A 14,944-nucleotide genomic window follows, 5' to 3' on the forward strand; every position below is an offset into this window, starting at 1 on the left:
ACTTGTTCTGGCCAATTCGGTGAGCTCTGGCAGCTGCCTGCAAGTCATTTTGAGGATTAAAATCACTGTCAAAAAAATAACAGTATCTGCTGCTGTTAAGTTCATGCCAACTCCACCTAAAAACCATACAAAAAAAGGAGCATGATCAGCAACACACAAATAAGGAACTAGAAACACACAAGGGAGGACTGGGTCATCCTGAAAATCTGAAATCAGTCCAAATGACTGGCTTCATCCTTCAAACTGACATTTCTGCCCCCAAATTCAGGTTTTGACCACCCTACAGTGGTCAAAGTGCTACCTCACCTTTCATTGCGTGAACTGGGAAAATTTAATTATCAACTATAACAGAAAGAGAGGTAAGCAAAAGAAAAGAATGCTTAAGTTAATTGCGTGAAGCCATTTAATATTTGTTTGAAAACCTTGATTGGATTTTGCTTCAGTCTGTGAATAAGGACACAAGTTCTTTCAGAAAACAGCTCCAAAAATAAGAGGTCTGGGGGCTGCAGTTATAGCTCAGTGACAGAACACAAGTGATAGAACACGTGAGGCACTGGGTTCCTTCCTCATCACCACATAAAAATAAATGAAATAAAGGTATCATCTGTTATGGTTTAGATGTGGTGTCCTCCAAAAGCTCACATGTGAGACAATGCAAGAAGGTTTGGAGGAGAAATGACTGGGAAATGGCTTTAACCTAATCAGTGAATGAATGCCTAATGGAATTAACTGAGTGGTAACTGGGGCAGGTGGGTGTGGCTGGAGGAAGGGGTTCACTAGGCACATGGCTAAGGGGTATATATTTTGTATCTGGACAGTGGAGTCTCTCTCTCTGCTTTCTGATCACGATGTGAGCTGCTGCCCTCAGTCACATTCTCCTGCCATGATGCTGCCTCCCCTGGAGCTCCAAGGAATGGAGTCGGCCTTCTATGGACTAAGACCTCTGAAACCATGAGCCCTCCAATAAACTTTCCTCCTCCACAGTTGGTTCTGGTCACAGAGGTGAAAAAGCTGACTAAAACAGTGCCCATCTACAACTAAAAATATATCTTAAAACAATGAGAGGTCTGCAGTGGGCAGTACGAAATGCACATGACCACACTTGCAGCTTCAACAAGGTAGGAGGACCTGACGCGAGCTATGAGAAGAGTAGATGATACCTGACTCTGACTGGAGAAAACCTGAGAGTGTCTTCCTGTACTGGTTTCCACACTGATCAAAGAAGATGTCGTAAAATCAGTTCAAGACAAGAACACTCAATGCAACAACTCTCTGGTCTTTCTCCAATGGTGCAGGAAAAGGCAAAAAAAGCACTTTGGGTTCAGGAATTTTAAGAAGTAAACCAAAGGCTTCTCTTTGATTAATGTGGAAACTGTACAGAACCCACTCTAGCTAGGGTCATTGGAGCTCATTGCTAAAACAAGCCTAAAAGGGCTTGTTCCAAGAACTGAATGAAGGGTTCCTTTCCACAAGGACTACTAACTCCCGTTTGGATGTAAGACAAGCCAGGCAGGAACATTCTCATTGAAGTCTTCCTATAAAATCAAAGTTGGAATAAAGAAATACTAATGATTGAATACGGAGAGAGGCTAAGATATACCCAATAATAAGAGCTATACTTCTACTTTACTACTGCCAAGCACTGCTCACAGCACTTTACATGTGTTGACTCTTTTAACCCTCACAACAACCCTGTGTCCTTGCTAGCACTATTCTCATTTTGCAGATGCTGAAATGGAAACAGCTAGATTCAGGGATTTATTTGAAGTTGCACCACTAGAAGATGAAACAGTCAGGATTCCATCCCGTATTCCAGAATCTGAGGTCATTACTCCTGGGACACAGACAGGGTCTCACAGTGTTGCCCAGGCCAGCCTTGAACTCCTGGGCTCAAGCCACCCTCCTGCCTCAGCCTCCTGAGTAGCTGGGACTGTAGGCATGCACTACTGTGCCAGGCTCCAGAACCTTTTTATCCACTGTATGCTAACTATCGAGGCAGTCATCTCATTTGAAAATCTATTTGTGTTCCATAAGAATTATCTTTCTCTTGAGTTAATAGTGGCTAGTGCAGCCCTTGTTCACCACCAAAGATGATATTTTAAGCTGCATTTAGTTGTTTGGGACATATTCCTAAGCTATCGCTGGCATCTGCCAGCAATATGTGGTAACATCCTCATGGAAAGCTGGAAGGAAACACTGAATGAAAATGCGGCACATCTATAGCTGCAACATGACGGCACGTATGACAGTCAGTGCGTGGAAAAGGCTAATGTCCAGGATAGCTTCAGCTCCTAGATAATCTACTCTAAGGCCTCCAAGGAGATTAACTAATTTTAGATGTTTCCAACATTTGCTCTCTAAATATGAAAAATAAAATCTTAAACGCATAAATGGAATTCCTCTCCCAACACTGACCATGCCTTTGACCAGATCCTTTGAGCTTCCCCTAAGACTAATCATGAGACAACGGGACTGAATGACAGGGTGTGGTATATGACCTGAGAAGAGACTGGACCAAAGGAATCTGATTGTATCTTATTATTGGCTTTAAGAGAGAGGTAAGACACACACTGGAGAAATGATCTCCTGATACTCAAGGATCATATCTAACACTTCTTTTATAGACCCATATAGTACAAAGCACTTACTAAGTGCTTTCTACATAAGGGTGACCTTTTGTTCCACATTAATCTCTCTTTCATCAAGGACACCATTCCTGTTTGTGTTCCTATATCTATTCCATCAGGATTACCATCAAAAAAATAAGATGAACTTAGATTATGAATTCAAAATTAATTTAGGGCTTTTTGATTCAGAATGTAAGAAAAATTCCAATTCCCCAAACTAATTTCAAATTATTTAATACTATATGAAAGTAACTGGCAAAACACCACAAGTGTCATTTATTTATGATTAAGTCATATGGACAATACCATAATAATCATAAAAAGCTGTCAGTTTCACTCTAGTCACATTTTAAACAACAAATCTTTATTAAACTTTATAACACTCTTCCAGAGGTACTCCTGGAGGAAGGGAAACTAGAAAAGAGATTATCTTATTTTCCAAATTCATGGCTGGGAAGGAGAATAAATAAATGTGAATAAAACTTTCCCTAAAATTAAAAACAAAACAAAACAGGACATTCCCGGTCAGTGGTCTAAGTGGATTAGAATTACTTTCCAACAGGCCCAGGTTTCAGCCTCACTTCTCACAATGACAGCTTTACAGGTTGAACAGAAAAGAGCTCCACACGAGAAGTCCAGTACTAGGCCACGTAAGTGCCTCGATTCTCTCCTTTTCAATACTCCTTGGTAAGAACCTCACCTTTCAGAGAATGAGGGGAAAACGTACCAGTGGTGGGATGCCTGTCTGCTTCCTCAACACCCCTGGGCTTACCTGCCCTGGTGCTCAGGAGAAAAATAAAGATGGGCTGCTGTCCAAAGTTCTTGATGGCCAGGTGTCTCTCTTCGCTTCTCACAGAACCGTCCACATGCTCATAGCTGTAGCCTTTACGCAGAGAAGACAAAACCACACACAGGTCCTTACTCTTTGCAAGAACTCTTAGGAAATAAAATAATTGAGTCATTCCTAAGCCAATGCCTATTTGTCCTTTCCAACCCAAGCCTGCCCTACTTTCAATAAAGCCCAAGGGAAAGATCTCAACTGTTTGACAACTTGATCTTGTTTCTTATTTTATGTGGTACTGAGGATTCAAATCAGTTCCTCTCACATGCCAGGTAAGGGCTCTACCACCAAGCCACAACCCCAGTCTGAAAGATCTAAATTTAGGGGAACAATTCATCACTTCACCAAAAAAAAAAAAATCACCATAACACACTAGCCTGGGTTTTAAAAACACAGGCAGCCAAAGTCTTTGGCATTTGCAGAGTTAATATTTGGTTTTGACTCTTCCCAGGCCACCCTAAATATCCACATGCTGGCAGTTGGTGCCTGCTGAGACACAATCCTGGCTTAGGCAAGCAGTAAGACAAGCACTTGGGAGCCTGCCTGATGACCCAGCACCTGCTTTTCAGTGAAGCTCTAGTGCTCTCCACTTGTCACCACGTATCAGGTCAGGAAGGGGAATTGCAATCTCAAGTCATTTTGGCACTCGAGATTCCTCAATGTGCCAGTAGCTGAAGTGTCCAGTTACTGCAGTATTTGGGGGGCATCAAGTAGATCTGAGAGACCACTCTCAACTAAACTTTAAAACAGTTATTTCTGAGGCTGATACTCTCCCACAGGCTCAAAAATCAACCTCTGTTCAAGCTTTGTCCCATTACCCCACATCAATTTTATTATATATTAAGCAGAGTTCTCAAGTAACTGCCTACATTCCCTACTATCACAGAAATAATTGCTCTTACCCTCCCCCTGCTTGATTTGTGGGATCTCCATACTATCAATCTTCATTTTCTTACTAATCCTGAATAAGTACATAACTGCTGAACTGTCGAGAGACGCTGCAAGTGTTTGTCGCTGAAACTCGTCTCACACATTTTTGAAGCCACTCAACATTTTCACGTCTGCTCCATACCCATCACCTGTATCACCTGGTGAGAATGTGGGTGTTACTTCTGCCCATGCGTCTCTACCCTGCTGTCGATCCTTGCTTCACACACCACTGTCCACTCTCCTCAGCCTTTTCACCTTCTTGTCTTTAACCTTTTCCTCGGTAACCTTCCCACACCCCTTATGATTCTCAGATGATGTAGTGGCCAAGGGGAGTCACCTTTGTAGTCCATATAGTCCTGGAGAATATCCAACATCTGGGTCATCTGAGAGAAGAGTAAGATGCGATGGCCCCTGGCAAGAAGAAGAAAAGGAGAAACTGCCAACTCTAGTAGTGTTTAGGGGGAGTGACCCTCAGGCAAAATCTACCAAAGAGGACAACTTTACACATAAGGGAAATGCTAAAGTAGAAATATCAATGTCCTGTAACTTTCTCAGAAACTCTGAATACTTTATACAAGAAAACAAAGTGCCTCCACATGTAGCGGCATCCCTCAGAGCAGTCCCAGGGCACCTGTCAATTCACCAGGGAGTGTGGAAGCCCTGGCATAACCAAGGAGCCTCTTTCTGGAATATTACACTTCACTCAATAAAAACAGAAGTTTCATTTCAATAGAAAAATAAATACACATGTGAAGAGTAAAGGCAAAGTTCAAATATGTGTTCACCCGTTCCCCAAGATCCTGAAGAGCTACGGAAGGCTATCTACTGCTATTCCCACTTGGCGGTACAAGTCATTACCATCTAGAAAAGTCGAGAAGCATGTTAGAGAAGCAATCCCCCATGGTACACAAGAAACTTACATATAGAGAGTGAAGAAAGGAAAGGAAAATTCAAAATAATGTAGAAGGAACAAAGTCAAGGTGACTGCCCTTCTTATCAGACATTGTTTTAAATTTGCCTGAACAAATAAGGACAATGCTGTTAAAACAGCATTCTTTTTAAGAAACTAAACTTACCTTAAGGCTGCCAGGAGAGTAAGACCAAGAGTTGGGGAGAACATTGGCCAGACTCTAGCCCCAAATTGTTGGAAAAAGCACTGAGTTTGAAGGTGAGTACCTCGATTCTTATCTCTCTCTGCCACTTATTACCTATATGACATTGGGCATGACCTTTCGAGGTCATGAAAAACTTGGACGGAAGGTATCTATAGGTTCTTCTCCATCTCTAACACACACACTTATGGTAGATACGTCAAAGGCCATAAAATACAGTAAGACGTGTAATTATAATTTTTAACAATTTTTTATATTTACGTGTTAGTCATAGTTGAACACAATACCTTTATTTTATTTTTTCAATTTCTTTAGTTGTAGATGGACACAATAACTTTGTTTTATTTATTTATATTCTTGTATGTGGTGCTGAAGATCGAATCTTCTGCCTCACCGTGAGGCGAGTGCTTAGTCACTGAGCTATTTATTTATTTTTGTGTGGTGCTGAGGATTGGACCCAGGGCCTCGCATGTGCTAGCTAGTCAAGCATTCGACCACTGAGCCACAACGCCAGCCCCAAGACATGCAATTATTTAATTTGCAAAAGACTGGGCAATTTTGAAAAATCTGAAGTTTTAGATTAGTTCAGGCCACACCTGGGGCATTCATCCTAAAGGCACAATTCTGAAATTCTTGAGTCTCTGGTCTTTTCCTAGACTCCCCCTTTCCTGTGGTGATGAAGATGTACATGCTGGATACCAGGCTTCCTAACACTAACCAAATGTCATCTTCTGATACCCAACTTGCATTTCTGGGAAAGAGTATTCCCCAACTACGCCTTGAGTTTAAATCAAATCCCAAAGATTAACAAGAACCAATGTTTACTCAACCTTTATTATGTGTCAGTTCAACTCAAGGAAGCAGCAGGCAATTTTAAAAGAAATGCTCCAGGAGTGCTCTCTACCACTGAGCTATGTCTAAACCTACTTATTATTATTTTGAGACAGGGACTGGCTAAATTGCTGAGGCTGGCCTCACACTTGGTGATCATTTTGCCTCATCCTTCAGAGTCAACTGGAACTACAGGTGTGAGTCACCTTGCTGTCTTACTTTTAGATGGAACCAGGGCCTCCTTAGTGTGTCTGTTCCACCACACAGCTATATCTCTAGACAGCCTGATTATGTTAACTTTTTTTCATTTAATTAAGATGTTTTCTGCCAGATTTCTCTGCTCTGTTTTTCTATATAATCGACATTCTATGGAAAGACACATTAAAACTATCTTATTCTTCAAAAAAGAAATGCTCAATGTTGACTCGTCCTTGTGGATGCAACCAACATAGTTGGACTGATGAGGTGAACACACACTGATCAACAAGGTAGCAGAGTAAGGCAGGGCTTGCCAAGTCCTGGACTGGGATCCTAAATGCTGTAGGAATTCAGGAAAGAAAGGATAAAGGTGGAGGAGTGGGGTTGGATGAGATGGAATGGGGGGTGGGTGTACAGTTGCAGAGAAAGTAGGCCTTGAATTCCAGGCTTCTAAAAAAGGGAACTTGAATCAGTCTCAAGAATCAGTAAGTTCCTCATTATTCAGGTTTGAACCAGTCACTCCCTAGAGCAGTACATGTCAACCTATTCCAACCTGGAATGCAGGAATGCCAGCAGCTTATCCAGCAGGTGAAGTTTCCCTGCTAGCCTCAATCAGGTGGTCTCCAACTTCAAAAGGCTCTGGCTCCACACCTGGAAAGCAGAGAGCCCAATCCTAATTGTGTGCCCTGAGTCAGGGCAAAGTTCTTGAGTAGAAAACCTAATAGGTGGCCCACAGCAAGAGAGCCCAAGCTCTTTCTAATGCAGTAGGCCCTTCAGTCTCACCTATTCAAGGCATTTTGTAATTATTTGCTTAATACCACCTGCAGAGCCTGGCACATCCAAAAAGTCTAATAAATATTTATCTAAGAAACAAACTCACTCTTTAGGAAACTGAGGGAAAGGAAGATGCCAGAGATCAAGAAGATCCACAAAGGAAATTCTAAGGCTCTCACTCTAGATAAGGAATCAAGAAATAGGCTTAGGTGTGTATAAAAGCGATTCTCAAGATACAGGCAGCAGTCAGAATATTATGGAAGATGTCCTTCAAAATCTATGTTCCTAATGCCCCTCCTCCCTTAAAAAAAAAGTTCTAATGTGCACTTGATTAAAGTTCTGTTAAACTTTTAAACAGCTCATAATGGTACTTGGCAAAGACTCCTTAAAACAAGTACAGCATGTAAGTGACATCGCGTTGTATTACATGAGTATTCACTAGGGTTACTAAATGCAATCTATGTGAGGAGTCAAACATGTTATGACCTACATGGGGGAATTAATGGGAGTATCTCGGTAAACACATTCACTCAAAGAGTTTGAGAAGCCAGAGTTATTTATAGTATCAGGCCTCAATGCTACAAGCAAGCAGCAAGATTTACACTGACACAATGTCTGTTCATAAACTTTGCAATATATCAGAGTCAAGATATCAAGATTTCTAGATGTTTCTGGATAGTAAGCCATGGACAGTCCAACATAAAAAGGGATTCTGTAAATTTTTGAGAAACAGGGCTGGGAATGTGGGTCACCAGCAGAACGTTTGCCTAGCATGCATGAAGCCCTGGGTCAATCCCCAGCATTTCCAAAAGAAAAAGGAAAAACACTGAGAAACAGATAAGAACACGGAGGAGAAGAGACTAATGAAGGAAGAAAAACAGCGACAACAGATATCAGGCCAAGCAAGGTCAACCTCTGAGCTGACATTAACAAGAACTTAAACCAGCAGAATTAAGTAATGTGGAAAAGTCACATCCTATGCATGTGTATTATTTTAAATATAGAGTACCAACTCTTGGGAAGGACACATAATCAAGGGTCCCTAAAAAGAAGGCAAAGAGGACAGCAGAGATAGAGGATGCCCTACCAGGCAGGGGATAACAATATTTGAAACTAATAAAAATGATTATATCTTCAGTAAAAACTCTAAACACTGCAACTTTTAGGCCAATAAATATTAAATACATAATCCAGGTCTAAGATTTTCCTCTAAATTTAAGTGATTTATTATAGGATGAGGACCAAATTTTGATTATCTCAGAAATTAACAAGTGTGGTCTCATGAATGAGCAAACTTTCAGGTCAACAAGGAGAAGGTACTTCACATTTCATTGGCTTCTCAGAAACAAGGGCAGCTCCAGGCCACAATGATCTTTCTCATCTACTTTGCCAAATGATACAAGAGATCAAGAGAAGGGAATGCAAGCAAGTGTATCATACTAAAAATACAACAGATGAGAGACTGAAGGCAATATGCTGTAAGAAATTGGTCTCTTCATGACTCCATGTGAACGGTAAGTTTCTAAATAGGTAAATTGGGGGAGGCGTAAGGTATATCCAATGCATCTGCAACTGCAGACAGGAGTATAAGATCTTTATTTGTAAAAAAAAAAAAAAAGAGAGAAAAATTAAAAGCACTCAAAAGAGATTTGAAACATCTCCAAAAATAAAATGCATTTTATTGGGGTAGGGTCTGACTCATTTGATAACAAGAGAAAGGAATAGTAATTAGCCATATTAAATACTACTTTTGTCATTGCCCTCCAAAACAGGTTTATTTAGCTCTGCAGAAGTCTGACTTGTATACAAAAGTTTTAATTTATGAGATGGACATCATTATCCGAAGTACTCGTATGAAGACACGAATGGTGTGACTCTACTTTGTGCACAACCAGAGATAGGAACAATTGTGCTCTATATGGGTAATGTGAATTGTAATGCATTCTGCTGTCATATATTACAAATTAGAACAAATAATAATAATCATAATGTTTCCATTTAGTTGGCTCTGTATAGACTAGTCTAAGTGGTTTTAAAGGGGAGTTAGAGGGGAGAAGGAATGGTGGACAGATGGGTATAGGATTTCTGAGCCAGGAAACCCGCTCTGCATGATACTATAGGGTGGAAACATGCCATCTCCTGTTGTTCCAATTCACAGGACACGCAACAGCAAGTGAATCCAGCATTACGGACTCTGGTGACACTGAGGTGCCAACGTAGGTTCATTAGTTTTAACATCTCTCTTCAGGGAGAGGATGAGAATGGGGGAAGCTAGGCTTGTAAAGGGGCAGGGGATATATGGGAACTCTCTGTACCTTCTATTCAATTTTGTTGTAAACCTAACTTACTCTAAAAAATAAAGTCTATTAAAAAAGGAAGGGGTGTGTGTAAAAACGAAGACTATCCTTTGAGTTTACCTCTGAGAGTGTCTTATGCAGCAGAGAGCTTTGGCTTTTCAATCTGTGGGCTTCATCCACAACAAGAAAACTCCAGGAGAAGCTATGAGAGAAAATACAAACTTTCAGTTTCGTGTAGCTCAAACATATTTCACAACCACATCTTACTATACAATTATGACGTGTTAGAAAGACTAACAGCCCACTCTGTTAGAAGCATACCTGGCATCGTGACCTTCCTATCTTGAAAGGTTACTACCATGTGCTTTGTTTTCCCCTCAGATGAGAAAGATCTATGCAGAAAGTAAGGAGCCAGAGACAGAAATGAAAGGATACATTTATCATATTGTACTATGTACCAGACATTGCGCTTGTGGCTTTATGTGCAATTTAATCCAAAGAATAAGACAAGTAACCATAATTGTGCCAACAAGGACACTAAAACTCTGAAAGGCTAGGTAACTAGGTCAAGATCATAAGGGCAGAGCAGATATTCAAACCCATAAGAAAAATCAAGAGACAGTGATGTCACAGCTAAAGGAGTAGGACTTTAAAATGGGAGAGTGGTGAACAGGATCACGGAGATGTCCACGATGATGTAGCCACTGGACTTGTTAACGTGGAGGTCACTGGAGGCTGCTGCCACAGCATGTTTATAGTATAATATGTCATGAGAGCAATTTCTCAAGAAGTTTCAGTCCTAGAATCATATTTTTAACAGATGCTACTGGTGGAAAGCTGTTAAAAAATCCAAAATATGGAAAAAGATTGGATGATATTCTAGATGCATTAACTTAAAATAGCAAAAAATGAAAATAAACTATCTAATAATAGGTGATAAAATGATAAATAGTAGCTGCAAAATACAATAATGAAAAAGGTATAAATATTGAATATCCTTTTAAAAATGTGAAAATCATGCAAAAGATAATAAAGTGGGCGTTTTAAGACTTTTAAGTTTTTAATTTTATTGGTAAACATTATGGAATCCCACTGCATTATTTTTGCACTTGTAAAACTAAGTGTGTCAAACAAAAAAGTGGGTAAGGAAGGATAATACTTGAAAAATTAAAACAAACGTCTGTGTAAAGGCTGGCCTACAAAAAGGAAGCCTTCTTTCCAATACCACGACAGACACTACAGACACACAGGAAGATAATCAGAAATGATGTTGAAAACTTGTACTCCAATAAAATAGAAAACCTCAAAGGCATCAACAAATTTCTAGAGTCATATGATTTGCCTAAATTGAGTCAGGATGAAATACACAATTTAAACAGATCAATTTCAAATGATGATGGGCTGGAGATGTGGCTCAAGTGGTATCGCGCTCGCCTGGCTTGCATGTGGCCCGGGTTCGATCCTCAGCACCATATACAAACAAAGATGTTGTGTCTGCCGAGAACTGAAAAATAAATATTAAAATTCTCTCCCTCTCTCTTTAAAAAAAAAAAATTTCAAATGACGAAATAGAAGATACTATCAGAAGTCTACCAACGAAGAAAAGCCAAGGACTGGATGGATACACAGCCAAGTTCTACAAGACCTTTAATGAAGAACTAATACCAATACTCTTAATTTATTTCAGGAAACAGAAAAAGAGGGAGCACTTCCAAACTCATTTTATGAGGCCAATATCACCCTGATTCCAAAACCAGGCAAAGACATATCAAAAAAAGAAAACTTCAGACGAGTATCTCTAATGAACAAGATACAAAAATTCTCATAAAATTCTGGCAAATGGAATACAAAAACATCAAAAAGATTGTGCACCATGATCAAGTGGGATTCATCCCAGGGATGCAAGGTTGGTTCAACATAACAGAAATCAATAAATGTAAGTCATCACATCAATAGACTTAAAGATAAGAATCATATGATCATCTCAATAGATGCAGAAAAAGCATATGACAAAATACAGCACTCCTTCATGTTCAAAACACTAGAAAAACTAAAGATAACAGGAACATATCTCAAAATCATAAAGGCTCTCTACGCTATGCCCCAGGCCAACATCATTCTAAATGAAGAAAAATTGAAGGCATTCCCTCTAAAAGCTGGAACAAGACAGGGATGCCCCCTTTTACCACTTCTATTTAACACAGTACATGAAACACTGGCCAGAGCAATTAGACGAAAAAAACAAAAGGGATACATATAGGAAAACAACTCAAATTGGCATTATTTGATGATGATACGATTCAACACCTAGAAGACCCTAAAAGTTCCACCAGAAAACTTCCAGAACTAGTAAATAAATGAATGTAGCAGGATACAAAATCAACACCCATAAGTCAAAAGCATTTCTGTATATCAGTGACAAAGCCTCTGGAAAGAAATGAGAAAAACTATCTCATTCACAATAACCTCAAAACCTGAACAACAAAAATAAAACAAAAGCAAAACAAAACAAAAACCCCAGAACACACACAAAAAAACTTGGGAATCCACTTAAGGAAAGAGGTAAAAGATCTGTATAAAGAAAATTATAGAACCCTGAAGAAAGAAATCAAAGAAAGCCTTAGAAGGTGGAAAGATCTACCTCACTCTAGGATAGGCAGAATTAATATTTTATCAAAATGACCATACTACCAAAAGCAGTATACAGATTTAATGCAATTCCAATCAAAATCCCAATGGCATTCCTCATAGAAACAAAAAAGCAATCATGAAATTCATCTGCTAAGATAAGAGACCCAGAATAGCTAAAGCAATCCTTAGCAGGAAGAGTGAAGCAGGGGGCATCAATATACCAGACCTTAAACTATACTACAGAGCAATAGTAACAAAAACAACATGGTATTGGCACCAAAACAGACTGGTAGACCAGAATAGAGGGCACAGAGACTAAGCCACACATTGCAATTATCTGATATTAGACAAAGGTGCCAAAAACACACACTGGAGAAAAGATAAACTCTTCAACAAATGGTGCTGGTAAAACTGAAAATCCACGTGCAAAATAAAATAAACCCCTATCTCTCACCGTGCACAAAACTCGAGTCAAAATGGATCAAGGACCTGGGAATAAAACCAGAGACCCTGATCTAATAGAAGAAAAAGTAGGCCCTAACTTAATAAGACTCCTTTGGTGCCAGAATTAAAATCAAGAATCAATAAATGGGGCAGATTCAAACTAAAAAGTTTCTTCTCAGCAAAAGAAACAATTTGTGAGAGTGTACATCTTGGGAGCAAATCTTTACCCCTCACATATCATACAGAGCACTAATCTTTAGGGTATATAAAGAACTCAAAAAGCTAAACACTAAAATAAATAAATAGATAACCAACCCAATCAATAAATGGGCCAAGGACCTGAACAGACACTTCTCAGAAGATGATACACAATCAGTCAACAAATATATGAAAAAAATGTTCATCATCGCTAGCAATTAGAGACGTAAAAACCAAAAGTACTCTAAGATTTCATCTCACTCCAATCAGAATGGCAGCTATTATGGATACAAACAACAATAAGTGCTGGCGAGGATGTGGGGGAAAAGGTACACTGCTGGTGGGACTGCAATTGGTGTAGCCAATATGGAAAGCAGTATGGAGATTCCTTGGAAAGCTGGGAATGGAACTACCATCCGACCCAGCTATCCCACGCCTCAATCTATACTCAAAGGACTTAAAAACAGCATACTACAGGAACACAGCCACATCAATGTTTATAGCAGCACAATTCACAATAGTTAAACTGTGGAGCCAACCTAGATGCCCTTCAGTAGATGAATGGATTAAAAAATATGGCAAACATACACAATGAAATATTACTCAGCAATAAAAGAGAATAAAATCATGGCATTTGCAGATAAATGGATGGAGCTGAAGAATAATGCTAAGTGAAGTTAGCCAATCCCAAAAATCCAAATGCTGAATGTTTTCTTTGATATAAGGAGGCTGATTCTTAGTGGGGTAGGGAGGGAGAGCATTGGAGGAATAGACGAACTCTAGATAGGGCAGAGGGATGGGAGGGGAAGGGAGGGGGCATGGGGTTAGAAATGATGATAGAATGTGATGGACACTATTATCCAAAGTACACATATGAAGACACAAATGGTGTGAATATACTGTGTAAACAACCAGAGATATGAAAAAAAATGCTCTATATATGTTATATAAATTGCAATGCATTCTGCTGTCATATATAAATAAAAAAACTAATATAAAGAAAGATAATTAACCCATAATGAATGTGTTGGTCAGCTTTCTGCTACTGTGACAAGTAGCTGAGATAATGAGTTTATAAAGAGAAAAGTTTTACTCTGGCTCACAAATTTGGAGGGTCAGTCCACCATCAGCTGGCCCCCTTGCTGTTAAGCACATCATGGCAGAAGGGCATGGCAGAGGAAGCCAGCTATCTCAAGGCTGGGACATAGAGAGCAAAGAAGAGGAAGAGGCTGGATCCCTGCTACCCATTCCAAGGACACACCCTCAATGAATGACCAGAAGACATCCCATGAGGGCTCACCTTTCAAAGGTTCCACACACTTTCACCAGTTTCACGCTGGGGACCAAGACTTTAACATATGAGCCTTTGGGAGATATATAGGATCCAAACTATAGCAGTGAATCTCAGTAAGTACTAGATGTTAATAATATCATCTTCTTCCTCACTTTTACTCAACTCTTTTTTAAGCATCTCTCATTTTTCCCTCTTATTTAAATCATTTAACAAATAAGTTTGCACAGTTCTTGTATCCCACAAGCAGTGTAAGAGGAATTTTTGATGGAAGGAACTAAATGTGGGAAATCTGATCACAGAGGCTCACAGTATAGGCGGTGGGCAGGTTAATAAACACACTGGCACTCTACCTACTGGTGAGCACATGCCACCCTTTGCCTTTGTTTCTATGTTTGTCTGCATCTGCTACAAGACTACACACCCCTGAAAGTCAAGGTCAATGTCTTAATCTTCTCTATCCCTATGGCCTCATCTGGATCAATAAATATTCAATAAATATTTGCAGAAAAACAACAACAACAAAGGAAGCCTTCCTCCTTAGGCTACAGAGAAAATTGAGAGGAAGAAAGCCAGAGACAGACACTCAGCTAACGAGAGTGGAGTAGGAGAAGACTGAACTGGGGATCCAAAGAGAGGGCAGGAAGTGCAAGGAGAGCACTGGGCAGAATAAGCAGGGAATATATTTAGGATTATAAGGAGACAGGGTCCCCATGAGGTTGGACGGTGGTCATGACATAGGTGGTGAGCGTCCATAGTATAGTTCCACT

The 14,944-nt window shown here is 39.8% G+C and overlaps 1 pseudogene; it reads right to left on the reverse strand.

Moving 5' to 3' along the window:
- The window catches only part of LOC143637805 (chromodomain-helicase-DNA-binding protein 1-like), a 45,562-nt pseudogene that overhangs the window by 19,914 nt on the left and 10,704 nt on the right, over positions 1-14,944 (reverse strand).

Source organism: Callospermophilus lateralis, unplaced genomic scaffold (assembly GCF_048772815.1).
Source record: "Callospermophilus lateralis isolate mCalLat2 unplaced genomic scaffold, mCalLat2.hap1 Scaffold_65, whole genome shotgun sequence".
NCBI classification, from domain to species: Eukaryota; Metazoa; Chordata; class Mammalia; order Rodentia; family Sciuridae; genus Callospermophilus; species Callospermophilus lateralis.